At 44.1% G+C, this 18,075-nt stretch overlaps 1 protein-coding gene across 7 annotated transcripts in view; it reads right to left on the bottom strand.

Moving 5' to 3' along the window:
- TNR (tenascin R) overlaps positions 1-18,075 on the bottom strand; it is a 418,193-nt gene that overhangs the window by 154,051 nt on the left and 246,067 nt on the right. Inside the window, exon 3 of one of the 7 annotated variants that reach the window (XM_031658364.1) lies at positions 9,250-9,351. The exons of 5 other annotated variants lie outside the window; for them this stretch is intronic. The gene's annotated coding sequence lies outside the window, so the exon portion shown is untranslated. Of the gene's footprint in view, positions 1-9,249; positions 10,281-18,075 lie in introns of those variants that run through there. One more of the 7 variants, XM_031658376.1, reaches the window with a different exon arrangement.

Genomic DNA, 18,075 nt, shown 5'->3' with positions numbered 1-18,075 from the left:
GATGGTGGGGGCTGGGAACTATGAGTTTGAACTGCAGTACAGGGTCTGTGGCTGAGCATCTCTGAGGCTGGAGGACTCTTGGTTTGTGTTTCACTCTCAGGGTGCACTGTCACCTACCCCTCTTACTACCCATGTCACACACACACGACTGTCCTGGGACTCTTCTGCAAAATTTCCATTGTTCCAGCACTACCCTGACCCTCACCCCGTGGTGCTGGCCAGTTCACTTGTCCACATGCCCCCACTGCACTGTGAGCTCCTTGTGGACAAGGACCTTGTTTGCCTTATTCAACACTGAGTCCCTGGTACCTGGCACTGTGCAGTGCATGCAGAAGGTGCACAAGAAATAATTGTTCAATTGTATGAATGGAAATTAGATGGATAAAAGGTCACTTAGCCCCTCATGCCTTTATTTACTTATTGGGAAAATGAAAACCATCTCTATGCTCATTTCCAATAATGAAACTCTCCATTCCAACTATCCACAATTCCTAAGCGTATTACTTTTCCTCTCTCCCACCCCACATATTCTTTTTATCCTCTTCCTTCTTTTCTCTCTATGCTCCCACTCTTTCTCTTTCTGCGATTCTTGCTGTGTCTCTGCTGCTCATGTATTATGTTCCAGTTCTTCACTTTACCTTGGCGTTCTTATGTACTAAATGTCCTTCCCTTACCTTTCCACTCTTTCCTTTTGCAGTCCACCCTCCCCTGGCCTGTGTCTTGTTTCCTGGCTCTTCTAGTCTTTCTCTCTCTCTCTGTCTGAGTCTTCCCTGCTTCTTTCCATTTATTCCTCCTTCCCTTCCTCAATTGTTTTTGTTCTCGTGAAATTTCTACTAACCTAATTTCCTGTTTGGCTTTTAGCTCCTGGCATTTGGTTCTAACCGACCTCCAGACTCTTTTCTCTATTTATCCTGAACATAACAAATTGGTGATGATAATGGTACTGATGCTATTTCAGCAAAGAATGGAATAAAGATGCAGAGATGTTTTTGAAGGGACTGGCAGGTCAGCTGTGGACGGAAGAAGGAACACCACTTAGTTCATCACTGAGAATAACCTGTCCTTCGACGGAGCTTCAGAGAGTTTGTGAGCATATGATGAGCATCTGGAACTGTTCCTTCCAGAAAATAATATATCAGAAGGCAGAAAAATAATTATGTTTCCCTCAATGATTCTGGCAAAGATGTTTGCTCTCCTAAAGGACCTCAAGGCACTCATAAAACTAAGAAAACTGAGTTAAGTGCTTTTTATTAAACCATTAAGAGATTTTATTCAGCTAAGACAAATGTCTTCACTGAAGGATACAGAGTTTGATAGTATAGAAAACACCCAGATGAAAATGTGTCTGAATAAATTAGACTGATGCATTTGGCATCTCAGGCTCCAAGTGTCTGATTCCCTCCTTCAGCCCCAGTCTGCTGGCCAACCAAAAAAAATCTCTAATAGTGGATTCACTGAGTCTGCAGGGTAGTAGGGAGCAGGCACGAGACAGCTTGACAGCACTGGAAGTTTCCCCCAAACTGCAAACAGCTTTGAGGACAAAGACATAAGTAGCAAAGAATGCATTTTATTTCTTTGATAGCCGTTGGCTCCCAGATCTGCCTGACCTTGTCCCTTTCGGGGACCAAGCAATAGGCCAAGGAACACACAGGACATTGGCAAGGAGAAAGGTGGTGGGCACAGTCAGAAATAGGAGAACTTACATTCAGTTTCAGGGTCCTCAAATTTCTGGTCTGCCACTAAATACATAGAAGGTGTGGACTTAGAGAAGATTAATTTAAAGGCAGATGAATTTAAAGACACTCACTCCCAGCTTTTCCTGCCACACATGCTGGATCCTTTATCATCCTAGAAAAGATTCTTCTGGGGATATCACAGCTCTCTCCCCACTTTTCAAGACAGAAAAGGAACTGGCCATGGGAATCTTGTATGCCAAGGGATTTAGTATAATGTTTATTTATATAGAATAAAATTGAGCCAGGCACTGTGAGCTTGCAACAGCTCAGACTAAATAATAGTAATAGCTAACATTTATTGGGTATTTACCATGTGTCAGGCACTATGCCAAGCATTTTACATATAATTTTTTATTTTGTTCTCACAACAGTTCATGAGGAATGTATTGTCATCACCATCCTTCTGATGAAGAATCCAGGTTTAGTGAAGTGATTTAACCTACTCAAAGTCACTCTATGGCAGTGATCCCCAATATTTTTGGCACCAGGGACTGGTTTCACCAGAGAAGACAATTTTTCCATGAACTAGGAGATAGAGGACGGTTTTGGGATGAAACTGTTCCACCTCAGATCATCAAGCATTAGGTTCTTTTTTTAAAAAAATTGTACTTTAAGTTCTGGGATACATATGCAGAATGTGCAGGTAGGTTTGTTGCATAGGTATACACGTGCCATGGTGGTTTGTTGCACCCATCAACCTGTCATCTACATTAGGTATTTCTCCTAATGCTATCCCTTCCCTATTCCCCCACCCTCTGATAGGCCCTGGTGTGTGATATTCCCCTCCCTGTGTCTATGTGTTCTCATTGTTCAACTCCCACTTATGAGTGAGAGCATACAGTGTTTGGTTTTCTGTTCTTGTGTTAGTTTGCTGAGAATGATGGTTTCCAGCTTCATCCATGTCCCTGTAAAGGACATGAACTCATCATTTTTTATGACTGCATAGTATTCCATGGTGTATATGTGTCACATTTTCCTTATACAGTCTATCATTGATGGGCATTTGGGTTGGTTCTAAGTCTGCTATTGTGAACAGTGCTGCAATAAACACACACATGTATGTGTCTTGATAGTAGAATGATTTATAATCCTTTGGGTATATACCCAGTAATGGAATTGCTGGGTCAAATGGTATTTCTGGTTTTAGATCCTTGAGGAATCACCACACTGTCTTACACAATGGTTGAACTAATTTATACTCCCACCAACGGTGTAAAAGCTTTCCTATTCCTCCACATCCTCTCCAGCATCTGTTGTTTCCTGACTTTTTAGTGATCGCCATTCTAACTGGCTTGAGATGGTATCTCATTGTGGTTTTGATTTGCATTTCTCTAATAACCAGTGATGATGAACTTTTTTTCATATGTTTGTTGGATGCATAAATGTCTTCTTTTGAGAAGTGTCTGTTCATATCCTTTGCCCACCTCTTGATGGGGTTGTTTGTTTTCTTCTTGTAAATTTGTTTAAGTTCTTTGTAGATTCTGGATATTAGCCCTTTGTCAGATGGGTAGATTGCAAAAATTTTCTCCCATTCTGTAGGTTGCCTGTTTACTCTGATGATAGTTTCTTTTGCTGTGCAGAAGCTCCTTAGTTTAATTAGATCCCTTTTGTCAATTTTGGCTTTTGTTGCTATTGCTTTTCGTGTTTTAGTCAGGCATTAGGTTCTTATAAGGAGCACGCAACCCACATCCCTTGAATGTGCAGTTCACAATAAGGTGCACGCTTCTGTGAGAAGCTAATGCTGCCACTGATCTGAGAGGAGGTGGAGCTCAGGTGGTAATGCTCACTGGCTCACCACTCATTTCCTGCTGTGCAGCCTGGTTTCTAAAATGCCATGAACTGGTACCCATCCATGGCTCAGGGGTTGGGGACCCCCGCTCTAAGGCATACTCAGTTGATGATCTTCCCAGCATCCTTTGATTTTGGACACTGCTTGCCTTATTCCTTCTGGAAACTGCTTTCTCCCTTTTCTTCCACCCTACTCATGTGGCTACCATGGTTTTCTGTGACTCTTCCCATGGCCAATCATCCTCCCCTCAAAGCTAACCCCATGCTTTGGAGTCAGACAGCCTACACTTAACCAAAATTCCATTAATCCCTGCTTCTGTGATCTTGAGCAAGGTGCCTGCTTCCTCATGCCTCAACTTCATCTGAAAATGGGGATAATCACAGTACCCACCACCAAAAACTTTGTGGGAATCATTGTTCAGGTAAAGCATTTTGCACTGTGCCTGGTACATGGTAAGTTTCCAAAAAAAAATGGTAGTGCCTCTTGTTTTTAATACCAAATGGAATTGTTACTTTAGTTATTATTCTTAATCTTATTTATCACTTATCAGGAACTTAGTATGTCTCTCTGATGGTACCTTGGATTTTGAACTTGCCACTCCAGGACAGAAGGTGTGTGCAGCAGAGTGTGTGGATGGCTGTGAGTGGGCTCAGGTGGGCCTTGGGTGAGAGCATTGAGCTATTTTCTGGCAGGCATAAGGGTGGTTCCAAAAGTAAGAGCTAGTAATATCTTCAGGAGACTTCAGTGCACAGACTGCCATTCTGTGCAAACTGTGAGGTGGGGTGCAAGAAAGCAGAGAGGCAGATTGATTTTTAAAAGGCTGAACTTCCAAGCTGTTGTAAGAAGCAGCCAGCAAATGAGAGATCTATAAACCCCGGGAACATGCAGTGCATCACTGGGAATGGTGCTGAGAGATGGATTAGGCATTGAAAATGAGTACTTTGCAGAACAAAGAAGTTTTTATATGATGTCAGAATTTAGAAATTCCCCAGACTGTTTTTTATGGGCAAAGTTAGGTGGGAAGGGAAGAATTGAGGATGAAATTAAATTTCTTAAAAGGATCACCACTGAGGATTAAATACTGGTTGGAAGAGAGGCTAGGAGCCAGAAGTGATTTGGGAATGCAGTGAGGGGCAATGGAGGGGAATAGATTCAATACAACCCTGCCCACTTTCTCTACTGGGCTGGGAAATTGATTTAGGGGGAACTAAGCAGGAGATCCTGGAAGGCCCTGCACAGTCTTTGGTGGTAAGTTGGGCCTAACTTTAAATGCCTCCAGGCATCTCTCTCCAGGAAAGTCACTTGGGTGAGGACACTGGTTATTGATCCCCAGCTGCCACCAAAGTTCTACTATGTACTAGTGCACATGTCACTCAAGGAAAAGCAAGAAGATGAAACTCCCAGAATCTCCCTGCCACTGTGAAAAGCTCATATATCAAGTGAGAAACAGGGAATAAGAAGGGAGTATTTTTGCCAGGTCCCAGAAGGGTGGATGGGGCAAGGGTTGTGGAATAGGTGAGGGAGGAAGGGTGCCAGGACTTTGAGAAAAGGTCAGAATGGATAGAAAGCTTGGAGTAAAGGAACAGTAATCCTGAGGACAAAGGAATGTTCAGAATTCATGGGTTTTGAACCTGCAAGTGAATTTAAAGTCTACCGCAGGTAGTTCCTGGTGAATGTGCCACAGCCCCAGAACTTCAGGTCACTGATTTTTAATTTAGTTATTGGCAACTATACAATAGTTTAGATACCCTTTCAACTTTGTAAGAGTGGGAAAAGGTGATATGATCATCCCTGCTGAATATGCGGGCAAACAAAGCCTCCCTCCAAAAACTTAGCAGTCCAAGATCACATGGGCCAAGCCAGGAATAGAACCTAGAACCTCTTGAATTCTAGCTCCTTCCCTTCCACTTTGCTCACAAAGGGCACATCCACTTCTGAGTGCAAAACTCATGTGGTCCCAGGTACTCTGCCATTTCATGCAAGAAAGACTGTTCCACTCCACAGATGGAGGTTAGCTGTGGTCATAGCTGCCATCCCCGCTGGGGAAACGTTAGGGGCTTCTACAGTCACCTCTAGGGTCTGTACAAATATTTGGCCATCCCAAACACCCTATGAATCATGGTTGTTGAGCCAAGCTGGACAGCGTGTAGTGATTTCCTTCAGAAGGGCTAAGACTACAGCGAAGAAGGCACTTTCCTGGGGAGACCACATAACCTTTTTCTCTGCCCTGTGGTCTCTTTGCCCTGGGAGACCTGAAACACTAAGGCTCATGGGAGGAAACTGTTAGCTATTTGATGTTGTGAACATCAACAAGAGAATGGTGATAGCAAGCTGAATGCCCTTGTGTGTGGCATGCTTAGTGTTTAATAACATTTGCCATTCGGAGTCTGATATTTCTCTGAATTTTACATCTGTCATCACTTTTTAGAAAGTTGAAATCCTACATACATACATGCATACATATACATATATGTACACACATACTTTTTCCAACTTCAACAAAAAGAACTATGCATTTTCAATCTGTGTTATATAGGTTTCTTATGAACATAATAAATTCAAATACCTGAATAGCCAAGACAATCCTAAGCAAAAATAACAAAGCTGGAGGCATCAAGTTACCCAACTTCAAAACATACTACTAGGCTATAGTAACCAAAACAGCATGGTATTGGTACAAGAACAGACACATAGACCAATGGAACAAAATAGAGATCTCAGAAATAAGATTGCACATCTACGGCCATCTGATCTTTGACAAGCCTGACAAAAACAAGCAATGGGGAAAGATTCCCTATTTAATAAATGTTTCTGGGAGAACTGGCTAGCCTTATGCAGAAAATTGTAACTGGATCCCTTCCTTCCACCATATAAAAAATTAACTCAAGGTGAATTAAACACTTAAATGTAAAACCCAAAACTATAAAAACGTTAGATGAAAATCTAGGCAATACCATTCAGGACATAGGCACAGGGAAAGATTCCATGATGAAAATGCGAAAAGCAATTGCAACAAAAGCAAAAATTGACAAATGGGATCTAAGTAAACTAAAGAGCTTCTACACAACAAAACAAACCATCAACAGAGTGAACAAACAACATACAGAATGGGAGAAAATTTTTGCAATCTATCCATCTGACAAAGGTCTACTATCCAGAGTCTATAAAGAACTTACACAAATTTACAAGAAAAAAACCAATCCCATTAAAAAGTGGGCAAAAGACATGAACGACACTTCTCAAATGAAGACATTCATGTGGCAAAAAAACACATGAAAAAAACCTCAACATCACTGATCATTGGAGAAATGCAAATCAAAACCACAATGAGTTACCATCTCACACAAGTCAGATGGCTATTATTAAAAACTCAAAAAATATCAGATGCTAGCAAGGATGTGAAGAAAAAGGAACACTTTTACACTGTTGGTGGGAGTGACAATCAGTTCAACCATTGTGGAAGACCGTGTGGCAATTCCTCAAAGACCTAGAGGCAGAAATACTATTTGACCCAATAATCTCATTACTGCATATATACCCAAAAGGATATAAATCATTCTGTTACACAGATACATGTATGTGTATGTTTATTGCAGCACTATTCACAATAGCAAAGACATAGAATTAACCTAAATGCCTATCAGTGATAGACAGGATAAAGAAAATGTAGTATGTATATACCATGGAATAATATGTAGCCATAAAAAAGAATGAAATCATGGCCCTCACAGGGACATAGATGGAATTGCAAGCCATTGTCCTCAGCAAACTAATGCAAGAACAGAAAATCAGTCACTGTATGTTCTCACTTATAAGTGGGAGCTGAATGATGAGAATACATGGGCACATGCAGGGGAACAACACACACTGGGGCCTGTCAGAGGGGAGCTTGGGGGAGGGAGATCATCAGGAAGAATAAATAGCTAATGGATGCTGGGCCTAACACCTAGGTGATGGCATGATCTATGGAGCAAACCACCATGGCACATATTTACCTATGAAACAAACTTGCGCATCTAACATATGTACCCCTGAAGTTAAAATAAAAGTTAAAGAAAAAGAAATAAATTCAAATATTAATTTTCCTTCTCTTCACAGAATCATTTTAGCATGTAACCTCCTGACTTCTTTACCTGCTTAGGCTGAACTCTGATGATTTAGTCATTTTTACAAATGAGCAGTAAAGGGTCAGAATTACACAAGTTAGTGGAAGCATCCAGACCTTCTGAGTTAGATAGTGCACTTTCTACCATAGCACAAGCATCTATGTAATTATGTCTAAATTTCTAGGCCCAGACTTCTTTTTTTTTTGAGGCAGAGTCTCGCTCTGTTGCCCAGGCTGGAGTGCAGTGGTGTGATCTCAGCTCACTGCAAGCCCTGCCTCCCAAGTTCACACCATTCTCCTGCCTCTGCCTCCCAAGTAGCTGGTACTACAGGCGCCCACCACCATGCCTGGCTAATTTTTTGTGTTTTTAGTAGAGACGGGGTTTCACCATGTTAGCCAGGATGGTCTCTATCTCCTGACCTCATGATTCACCTACCTCGGCCTCCCACAGTGCTGGAATTACAGGTGTGAGCCACCGTGCCCAGCAAGGCTCAGACTTTTAAATGATATACTTTTCCATAGTTGGTTCCATGAATTATTTAAAAGTTTCATGAAGAAAGACCACTCATTGTGAGCCAAAGGCCATTGATGGCAATCAGACAAGGGATCCAAATTCAGGCCTCCTAGTAACCATTTCCATAAACAACTTTGCTTTCCTGCTCAATGAGCAAAGAGATTTCATCAAAATTTTGGAGGAAAAAAGGGAGCATTTATTCTTCAGTCTTTCCCCCCTCTGGAGAAAGCCCAAGTTTGTTTTGTCTATTGGTTTTGAATATTGCATGTGCTACTATCATTTATGAGAGTCATTTGGTGATCAGATTGCATGTCTCCCTTGTTTAGGTAGTTCTGCAGATGGATTGGCAGTTGCTCGCATACAGCTGTGCACATCTGGCATGCAGGTGGGTTTTCTGATAGGCTAGCTTGCTTACAAAATGATTTCTTCTGGGAATGAAGAGGAGAGATTGCCCAAGGCCTGAAATGAAGCTGTCCACAAGCTTGGACACTGATTTGTTTCTAACAATGGTTTTCTGAGCAGGGTAGTTTGGGAAAGATGATGAGAAGCATACACCTAGAAAACGAGGGGTCACAGTTCCCATCCTCAAAGGCGGGTGTGTGCCGAGGCCTAAGTTAGTTTTGTGGGGGTGGGCCTGAGAGAGTTTGGAGAGTTAATGCTCTAGTCAAAACTGTATCTATGGATATTTATGGGTGAAATGACATGATAAGTTAGAATTGCTTCAAAAAAATCCTATGTGGGTGTGTGGGGGTGTGTGGGGAATGGGGTTTATGGATGCAACAAGAGAGATGTTGGGTTGATGATTTTTATAGCGGAGTGATTAGTACATGGGGTTCATTGACAACTCACTCTATTTTTATGTATTTTTGAAATTTTCTAGAATAAAAAATTAAAAACAAAATCTGTTCCTACATATGGGCCTCCAGAAGCACAATTAATCCTGGTAGGCCTCTTGTTAATTCCAGGTAGTGGATGGCTGGTAGGGTCCAGGCATGGACACAGGCGACAGGCGGAGCAGGAGGTGGGTGGGGGGTCCCTCACACAGCCAAGGGAGGGAGAGTGGACTTGGCGTGTTTCTCCTGTGACACATTATTCTCTGCTGTACCCGTTAGAAGGCAGGTGTCGTTTCCTCATGCTCCATAGCTGTCCCCTCTCCTCTCCTCTTCTCCTTGGCAATCTCTCCAAGGAGCTCACGGTTGCATGGGGCCTAGAAATATGACCAGAAAAGGGCTGGTAAAAACAAAATGGGTACTAACGCCACATTCTGCACATTCTGTCAGAATTCCAAACCTAATCTAAGGTATAGCCCGAGAAAAGGAGAAAGGTGAAAGAGAACAGAAAGGTGACAAAGTAAACTGAGAAACCGAGGAAGTTTTAGAAGAAATGCTCATCTTTTGGGAGAGAGAAATGCTCATCTTTCTGGCCATCTCCTTGCTAATAGAACATAGAGATGCCCAGCAGATGTGAGGGGTGAGTGCCTCAGGCCACCAGAAGAGAACTGGGCGGCCTCTCTGGCCGTTGATGTGTTGGTAGCAGCTGGCTCTGCCCCACGCTCACCAGGAGAAAGTCATCCTCTGGATTTCTCACAGCCTTCGTGGAGGAAGCAGCGGCTAGCTTTCCATAGGACAGCCTCTGCCAGGCCCCCTTCCGGACCCTTCCAAAACCAAAAGTGCTCTGCACTAAGCTCCTAACTGACCTTTCCATTCCTGACTCCGGTTGGTGTCTATGGTTAGCTTCCCTCCTTTCCTCCTGGGGACACTAAGGTCTAGGGTAGCGGCCCTGGAGCCATGCCATGGGAGCCAGTGCCTGGGCAGTGAGGTGAGAGCACCAGCGGCTTCCAGAGAGTCCATATGGCTGCGTGACCACGAATAGCTGCACCGACTCGAAAAGGACGCCCACTCCTCTGAAACACACTCTGTGTGCTTGAGTCAGACACATTCTGTTCTCTCCATCCTGACGGGAGCCTCCGTGAGATCCACTCTCAGTCGAGGGGTCTCTACAACCTCTCTTCTTGAACGCCCACTCTCCCAACCTGTTTTTCTTTGTATCCGCTGCTCTCCCTGTGTCTTCCTCCCGCCTCTGACTCTATCCTGCACCCCCTTCCCATCTCTCTGGTCTGTGCCTCCCTTCCCCTGATTCCTCCCACCAGCCTGTCACTGTGCCGCCCTCCTCTCCCTTCCCCACCCTGCCCCCTCCTGCCCGCTTCTCTCTGCTCCACACAGCTGGGCTCTCTGGGGATGTGGCTGTTTGGACTGCAGTTCTATGGGCACAGGTGGCACTGGCAGATGCAAGTCCTTTCCATTCATGTGGGTAAACAGTAAACATTATATTAAAATATTCATCAGCAGGCCCTCTGTCTGAATGTTAATCTGGGGCCGGAGCTGATTCATAGTCCCCGGCACCAGCTCCTGGGCAGAGCCCGACAGTGACGATGCAACTCTGCAGCAGTAGAGTGGTCAGGAGAGGTCGGTCCGGGAGCAGAAGCATTGATTTTGCATTTGGTTTAAGAGTGATACACAGTGGAGCTTTCTGGCCAGAGAAACTGCCTGTCTGCCTGGGTAGGAAATGCTTTTGTAGGGCAGTCACTGCAGCTGAGCGCGGCTGGACCTGAGCAGACCTGTAGAACAAGCAGGTATCTGACACTGGGCTCCTGGTCGCCTGTTTATGACTTTTGTATTTTTATGTCTGGCTATGTGCAGAGTGCTAACAAGCCCGGTGGCTCCTTAAACACCCACTGGTGATCCATTTGCTCTCTGTCATTAACAGTGGCACACCATGTATCCATTCCATTTCACAGTTAAAGCCTAGGAATCCTGTTGGATTCTGGACAACGCCTCAATGATATCGAAGAAAAATCTAGACTCTTTCTAAGGGATAGATTTTTGGAGGAAGGATGGCACACAGTTCTCAGTGTCTAAAACATTTCTTCCTCAGGAACTTCTTTCCGATAATGAATCTAGATCCCTTGTACTCCGGAAGAGTTGAAAATGGGTCAGGCATGGTGCTCTAGGTGAGACTCTTCATGTATAAGAGACCTCTGTTAGCTCACACACTGTCTTCAGCATTCACTTCTGCAGGCACGGCTGCATTCATTCATTCATTCATTCCTTCATTGCTCACCCACTCATTTATCTGATGACCATTTATGGATTGCCTGCCCAGTGACTCATACTGGGCCAGGCAAGGGTGAAGAGACGAGTTGTCCTCCTGGCCTGCCCTTGAGAATTCACAGTCCAGTGCAGAAGAGAGACAGATACATCGTGCACAGGGCTAATTAGTCAGTGCAAAGAGCTATGGGAACCTAGATGAGGGAGTGACAACACCTCACAGATGTTGTTTCAAGAGATTTTTGAGCTCCTCAAAGGCAAAGATCCTACTGTAGTCACATGTTTAATTTTAGTGGTTGCACAGTGCCTGCTTCATAGTGAGTGCTCATGGAATGTTTGTTGAATGAATGAATGAAGGTTGTTCTTAGAACACAAAGATGTGAAAGATGATCCCTGCTATCCAGGAGCTTAGCTTTGTTGGGGAAACAAGAAATTATTGAAGGCATGAGTGAGCATGGGGTCCAACAGTCACCTCCTTACTGAGATCTTCTAAATTTGCTTTCTATAATACCCTCACTGTACCCCATACGGGGATATCTAAGCACCCACAAAACTTTACTATATATTGTTTGTTGTCTGCCTCTCTAGCTGGACTACATGGGACCAAGCTCTGGGAATAGTCCACCCTGCGGCCATTCCCTCAGGACATATCCATGACAATTACATGCTGTCTAACTGAACTTGTATATTGAGGCAGAGTGGTACTCATGACATCAGAGGTGCCATTTGTGCAACGAGAAGCTGAGACCTGCGTCAGGCATTTCACATAGGCAGTCACAATAATCCTCGCACACTCAACCTGTCTCTTTTTGAACTCATTCAGGAGGCAGAGCAGAATTCAGAAGTCTTGCTAGAGTCGCTGAATATTACATTGTGTTACTTCCCCACATCCTGTCACCATGCCTCTGAGAAACACTGGATTATACTGCGGGGAGAGCCTTTCAGCATCCTGCTGGCTGATGTTTAACATCCCACTCTCTTCAAGGCATTTTGGAATTGATGTGAAGAAGTCTTTGCATTGTTTCTCTATATAGAGAAATTCATGTTCTCGTGAGTTTTCCTGTTATTAAAATAGAAAGGCTCATCACTTTTATTTTTTGAGTGCCTGATTCCCACAGATACTAAAAAATGATATCTGTGTCCCTGCTATTTTAATACTCCAGTATATATGCTACTGAGGTCTGTTGGAGCCTAATTCGTCTCACTAATTTAAATACCTTTCACCAGGTATTCCCCAACTTCTCCTTGTTTTCCCACCCTGCCAATCTGTGTTGATGTGCTACATATGTCTCTCTAATAACCTGGGTGGGAGCTCAGCGCACACATGGCTCCTTATTCCATGAAATAAGTAAAAATTAAAGTGCTGGCTGGCACGCACTCTTCTTGGTGACTCGGGGCTGCCATATGCAGAAGCATCTCTGGCACTGTTTACTGAAGTCTCTCATTTTCTGTCTTGCTGGGATCTGGGAATACTTTAAATATTCAGCTCGAGGTAGTGCTTAACATTTATTAACTGCTGATTCTGTGCCAGGCACCGGGCAGGGCATATCCACATTCATCTCACCACCCCCACGAGACCATTCTGTGAGGCTATAAAATGGTCCTCATTTTATAAACAAGAAACTGAGGCTCCGAGCTGAAAGGAACTGGCTCCAAGTCTCCTAGCTGTTAAAAAGGGACACAGGAGTTCTCATCTAACCTTCTGTGTTTTATAGACATCTGTATAGGGCTTACTGTGTTCTAGATGCCACTGTAAACATTTTACAAACATGAACACTTTTAATCCTCATAACAACCCTGTGAGGGAGGTAGTATCTGATGCTAACAGATAAGGAAACTGAGGCATGGAGGGGTGGAATCACTGCCCTCATTTATCTAGCTGCAGCACTCTGCTGCCTCTCCCCCATAGGTCCTAGACTTCAAGTCATGCCTGTCCAGGCCAAGGGTGTTAGAGAGGATATCCCAACAGAACAAAGCTCATCCTGAGGCTAAAAAGCTCGCTCTTTTCTGATTTTCTTAATTGTGATACTAATTGCACAGCTGTCTAGGCATTCTTCTTTTCCTCTTTGCTTTCTTTTAATAATCCTTCAGGGGAAAAAAAATAGTACTTACAATCTAATTTTCCAGAACGCATACTTTGCGGCCAGCCCTCCCTTTCCTCTTCTCTTCACTTCCCCTTGGTTTTGGTTTGGCGTGGGAGCAGAATCCGCTAACTTTGAGAGATCATGTGCTCCTCCGCCTGCCCCATCTCCCTCTCTCTCACCGTCAATTACAGCAAATGTCATTAATTTGAAAGGCAAGGGACCAGGAAGAATGGATTTTGAATTAACTAGTTCAAATAATCTGATATTTTTACTGGAGCATGACAGGGTATCCAGTTAGCTGGGGAACAACAATTGCTTCCAATTGTGCATTCTCTTGGATAAACCGATATCTGCTTAACAAGGTTTTTCTGTAAAGGGCAATCAAATAGTCATTTGTGTTTCACGGGGCTTCTGAGCCTGGATCCTAATGCCTAGGGCAGCTGCTGTTGTGTGTTGTGTTGTACTGCCCTGTGGGAGAAATAAGTTTCCACTTCATGCAAGAAAGCATGCTTCTGGGACTCCCTGGGGCTCAGACATATTATCTGCCCTAGACCCTCATTGGTACCATGAGTCGGTCCCTTGGATTCCTTAGTGTTAGGTAATAATCATCAGTGCTTATATTAAACACATCCTGGCTGGGCACGGTGGCTCACGCCTGTAATCCCAGCATTTTGGGAGGCCAAGGTGGGCAGATCACCTGAGGTCAGGAGTTTGAAACCAGCCTGGCCAACGTAGTGAAACCCTGTCTCCACTAAAAATAGAAAAATTAGCTGGGCGTGGTGGTGTGCACCTGTTGTCCCAGCTACTCGGGAGGCTGAGGCAGGAGGATCGCTTGAACTCAGGAGGTGGAGGTTGCAGTAAACCAAGATCGTGCCACTGCACTCTAGCCTGGGTAACAGAGAGAAGCTCCATCTCAAAACAACAACAACAACAAAAACAAAGCAAAAAAACAAAGAAAACAAACAAACAAACAAAAAACAAATCCTGCTTGGGTCTTGTAAAATTCCTGGTAGCAGAAATGAGTAACGATTCACCAAAATCTGGTGCAACCCCTTGCATAGTAAGAAATTGCTGCCAGGAGCAGCTGCGTCACTACAGGCTACATTATCCAGCCCCCTGGCATTCAGGTCCAGTTTTTGTTGATGGTATATGAGCCTGAGTGGTCTGTGTTGCTCCCAGGATGAGAATGGAATGTAGGTGAGTCTTTCCCTTTCTTCTCTATCTGCTAGCTGGATGCAAGGATTCTCAGGACCAGGGAATGGTAGAGCCATAATGCAGAGAAAGAAGCCTTAACCCCTTGGTCATCACAAAGAGGAAGACTGTCCTGCCGATGAGAACACCCATACTGGGCTGGTACGAGAGAGGAAAATAGCCTTCTCTTGTGCAGCATCTATTTGTTCCCACAGCTCTTGCTAGCCTAACTTATGCACCATCATCCATCCCTCTTTTATTATTGTGTTTTTCTTCCTAGCATAGGCAGAGGAGGTCCATGCCCTAGTTTGAAGCTAAGCAGAGAAGGAATATGGTATTGGGGAAAACCATCGAGGGAGAGCACACATGCTGGAGAGCTGGCAGAGTGCAAGGAGGTGGGAGTTCAAAACCTGACTATATAAAAGTCATCCCCTGGGTAATAACTTAAGTGAGCTGCTTATCTGGTATGGTCAATTACCATGCAGCACATATAACCGTTAGTATCATCATCTATTAATAATATGTGCTATATTAACGTGGTTGTAGCTGCATTTGATGATAGCATTAAACTGTTTGCTCTGCCTTCTGTTGCTCATATTCAGGCTACCACACTTTGTGTAACAAGGTCATCTGATCACACTTAAAAAGAAAAACAACAAGAGAGGCAACATTAACAGGAAAGAAAACCTATGAAAGTCGACATACCACAAAGCACATGCCTCGGGCTTTGGCTCCTTCAAGGTTGATATTGTGTGGGATCTCGCCAATCATGAGTTTAGTTTCTGGCTTGTTTTTGTTTTTGTTGTCAGCTTTTCCTTTCCAAATATATACGGAAGAGGCAAAAAAAAAAATTGCTTCAGAGTAGAAATTGGATATGACATCATCTTCTTCTCCAATTAAAAATTACAAAGGAAAGCATGCCTCATGAGTAATAATAATAATCACGATTAAAATAACTGACAGGTTTGAGTATTTAATATGGGCCAGCAGAACTCTAAGGGCTCCACTCGTCACATGCAGGATCATAAAGTTGGGCTCTCCCTGCAAGAATGATGGGAGCTGACCTGGCTTCTCCCTGCTCCTTGGCCCATCCCATTACCTTTGTTTCCCATGTACCTCCTGCTCAACTTAAGACCTGGGTATATGTTTTGCATGTGCAGCCCCTGTTCACCTTCCTCCACACCCTCCCTTCTGGAACGATCAGACTCTGCACCCCATCTTTAGCAGGTGTGGCTTTCTTTACCATATCCCTTTGTCCTGTGCAAAGGTCTTCTTCTGGCTAGGTTTTTCTGGGGAAGAATGGCTAATCAAGAAAATTACTCCTTATAATTAGTTCATCAAAGTGCTCCCCTTATAGCCATCAGATGCCGTCAGTGTCCTGGTTCACGTGCCCTGAAAGTCCTTCTAGAGTGGGTTAGAGTGAAAGGAGAACCTACCTTTATTGTGGTTTCTCTCAGCAGGAAGTACACAGGCCTATTTCTCTCTTTCATTCCCTCTGCCTCTCCTCCCAGTCAATCTACTACATAACTACTGTTGTCCCTACCATATGTTTAGAATAAGACTGAACTTGTTTGACAAGCACAAGTCATGGTGCAATACAGCAGAAAATCTGAAAATGAAAGTATCCCAGAAAATACAATGCCTATGGATGTGGCCATCAGAGTCTAGACTTCACATGTAACTTGCCTCATGTCTCCTACCCTCGCATATGATGATAATTCTGTTCCATGGAAGCCTCAATATACTTGAGACTTGAACCAAATGGGAACAATAGTCAAGTCAGAACAGCAGCCTGGTGGAGCTCAAAGGCTGACTTTTCACCACGTGGGGGACATGAATGAGTCACTACTTCCAGGAGGGATTTTTTAGCTTCTACTATGACACATCAGTCACTTGAGTTTCTCGGAATGAATATTGAGCTCAGGGAGTTGCTTGCTAGAGGGGAAAGCTAAAAAGTGGAGCTCAGGCCTTACAAGTCACATTCTCCTCAGTTTCCATTTTTCTTGTGTGGATGTAGAATTTCTAAGTGGATTTGGGGCCTGGGAGGGCCTCCAAAGCCCAGTGGCTCTGACCTAGCTGTAGACCCAGTAACCCCAGGACCCTGTAATAGGCCCAGGTGAATAGAAGCTGTGTGTTGACAACAAATGATGCTGGGAGGAGGGCTGGGCGGGCAGGGAAAACCAAGGCTGGGCTGGTGCTGGGTGACCTTGGGGACAAGTGTGTGTTTGACTTCTGTGCTTCTCTACAAGACTCAGTTAGAGTTTTGTTTTAAAAGCAGAACCAGATGCTGCCTCTGAGCTCAGCTTTAGGGCTGAAAATAAATTAGGAAAAGAGGGCTCCATGCAGCGAGGCAGCAGCGCAAGGAATGCAGCATGCCCTAAAAAAGCCATTAAGACCATGTCACAGAAGGGGAGTCTCCCTGTTCAAAGGTGCTGGACAGAAGAGGTAAGGAGCAGGAGGATGCTTAGCCCTTTGCCTGGCTTTCCCCTTTTAGCAGTTGTGCTGTTAGCTAAATGCGATCTTGGCAAAGAAATAGCCATCCAGTCCTAATGGGAAAGGAAGAAAAACAGAGCCAGGCAGAATGGCAATGGGCTTGTGCTCCAGTAGCTTAGAAAGGAGTCCAAGATGGCCCCAACATTTCCATCCCCTGATATACACACCTTGTGTGATGCCTCCCCATGAGTGTGATGAGAAACCTGTGAATATGGCGGGAGATCATGCCCATGATTATGTTGTGTTGTAGGGCAACGGGGAGTTTGTAGATGCCTTTAAGTTCTCTAATTAGCTGACTTGAGTTAATCGAAAGGGGTAAGTCAGTGGACACATTCTGATGTGGAGAATGCTGGAGTGCTATGTTCAGACCTCCTCTTTGGGGCAGACTCATTGAACTCCCATGCAGGGAATATTGACTGTTGAAAGCTCACAGCTGTGGCCCTCACTGAGAATTGCCCTAGGATAGAGGGAACTTCCCCATGCAAGACTTCCCTTTCAAGATCTTTGTAGGGATACAAACTCCTGGCTCCTTGCCTCAATTTGACACAATTCTGATGGGTCATCTTAGTTCCAGAGCTTCCTATAGGGTCAACTGAGGCCTCAATTAAAGCCACATATGAGTCAGTTTTTCCCACTGCTCAATCTTGCCTTCCTCACCTTCTTAGAGGCCCATCTCCCAAAAGTTCCCCCCAATAAACCTCTTGCATGCAATTCCCTGGCTCAGAATATGTTTTCAGGAAAACAAGTCTAAAGCAATGAATAAGAGTTAGCACAACAAAGATGCAGTGGCGAGGGTTACAGACAGGGAGAACAGCACCTGCAGAAGCCCAGATGAAAGTGAGGCTTTTGAACTTCAGAAGACAGTATACAAATTAACATGGTTGGGAGAGATCAGAAGGTATGAAAGACATGATCAAATATGCCCAAGGCTGCAGGATGGACGGACCCCCTAGATGAACCAAGGATATTCTTTGTTTTTTAAGGGGTTCTGCAATTATCCCATAAATATTGGAGCAGGGCTCGAGTGCCTGACACAGGATCTTGAAATGTGGTCAG

The sequence above is a fragment of the Papio anubis genome, chromosome 1 (genome assembly GCF_008728515.1).
Source record: "Papio anubis isolate 15944 chromosome 1, Panubis1.0, whole genome shotgun sequence".
Classification (NCBI taxonomy): domain Eukaryota; kingdom Metazoa; phylum Chordata; class Mammalia; order Primates; family Cercopithecidae; genus Papio; species Papio anubis.
This window is presented reverse-complemented; position numbering and strand designations above follow the sequence as displayed.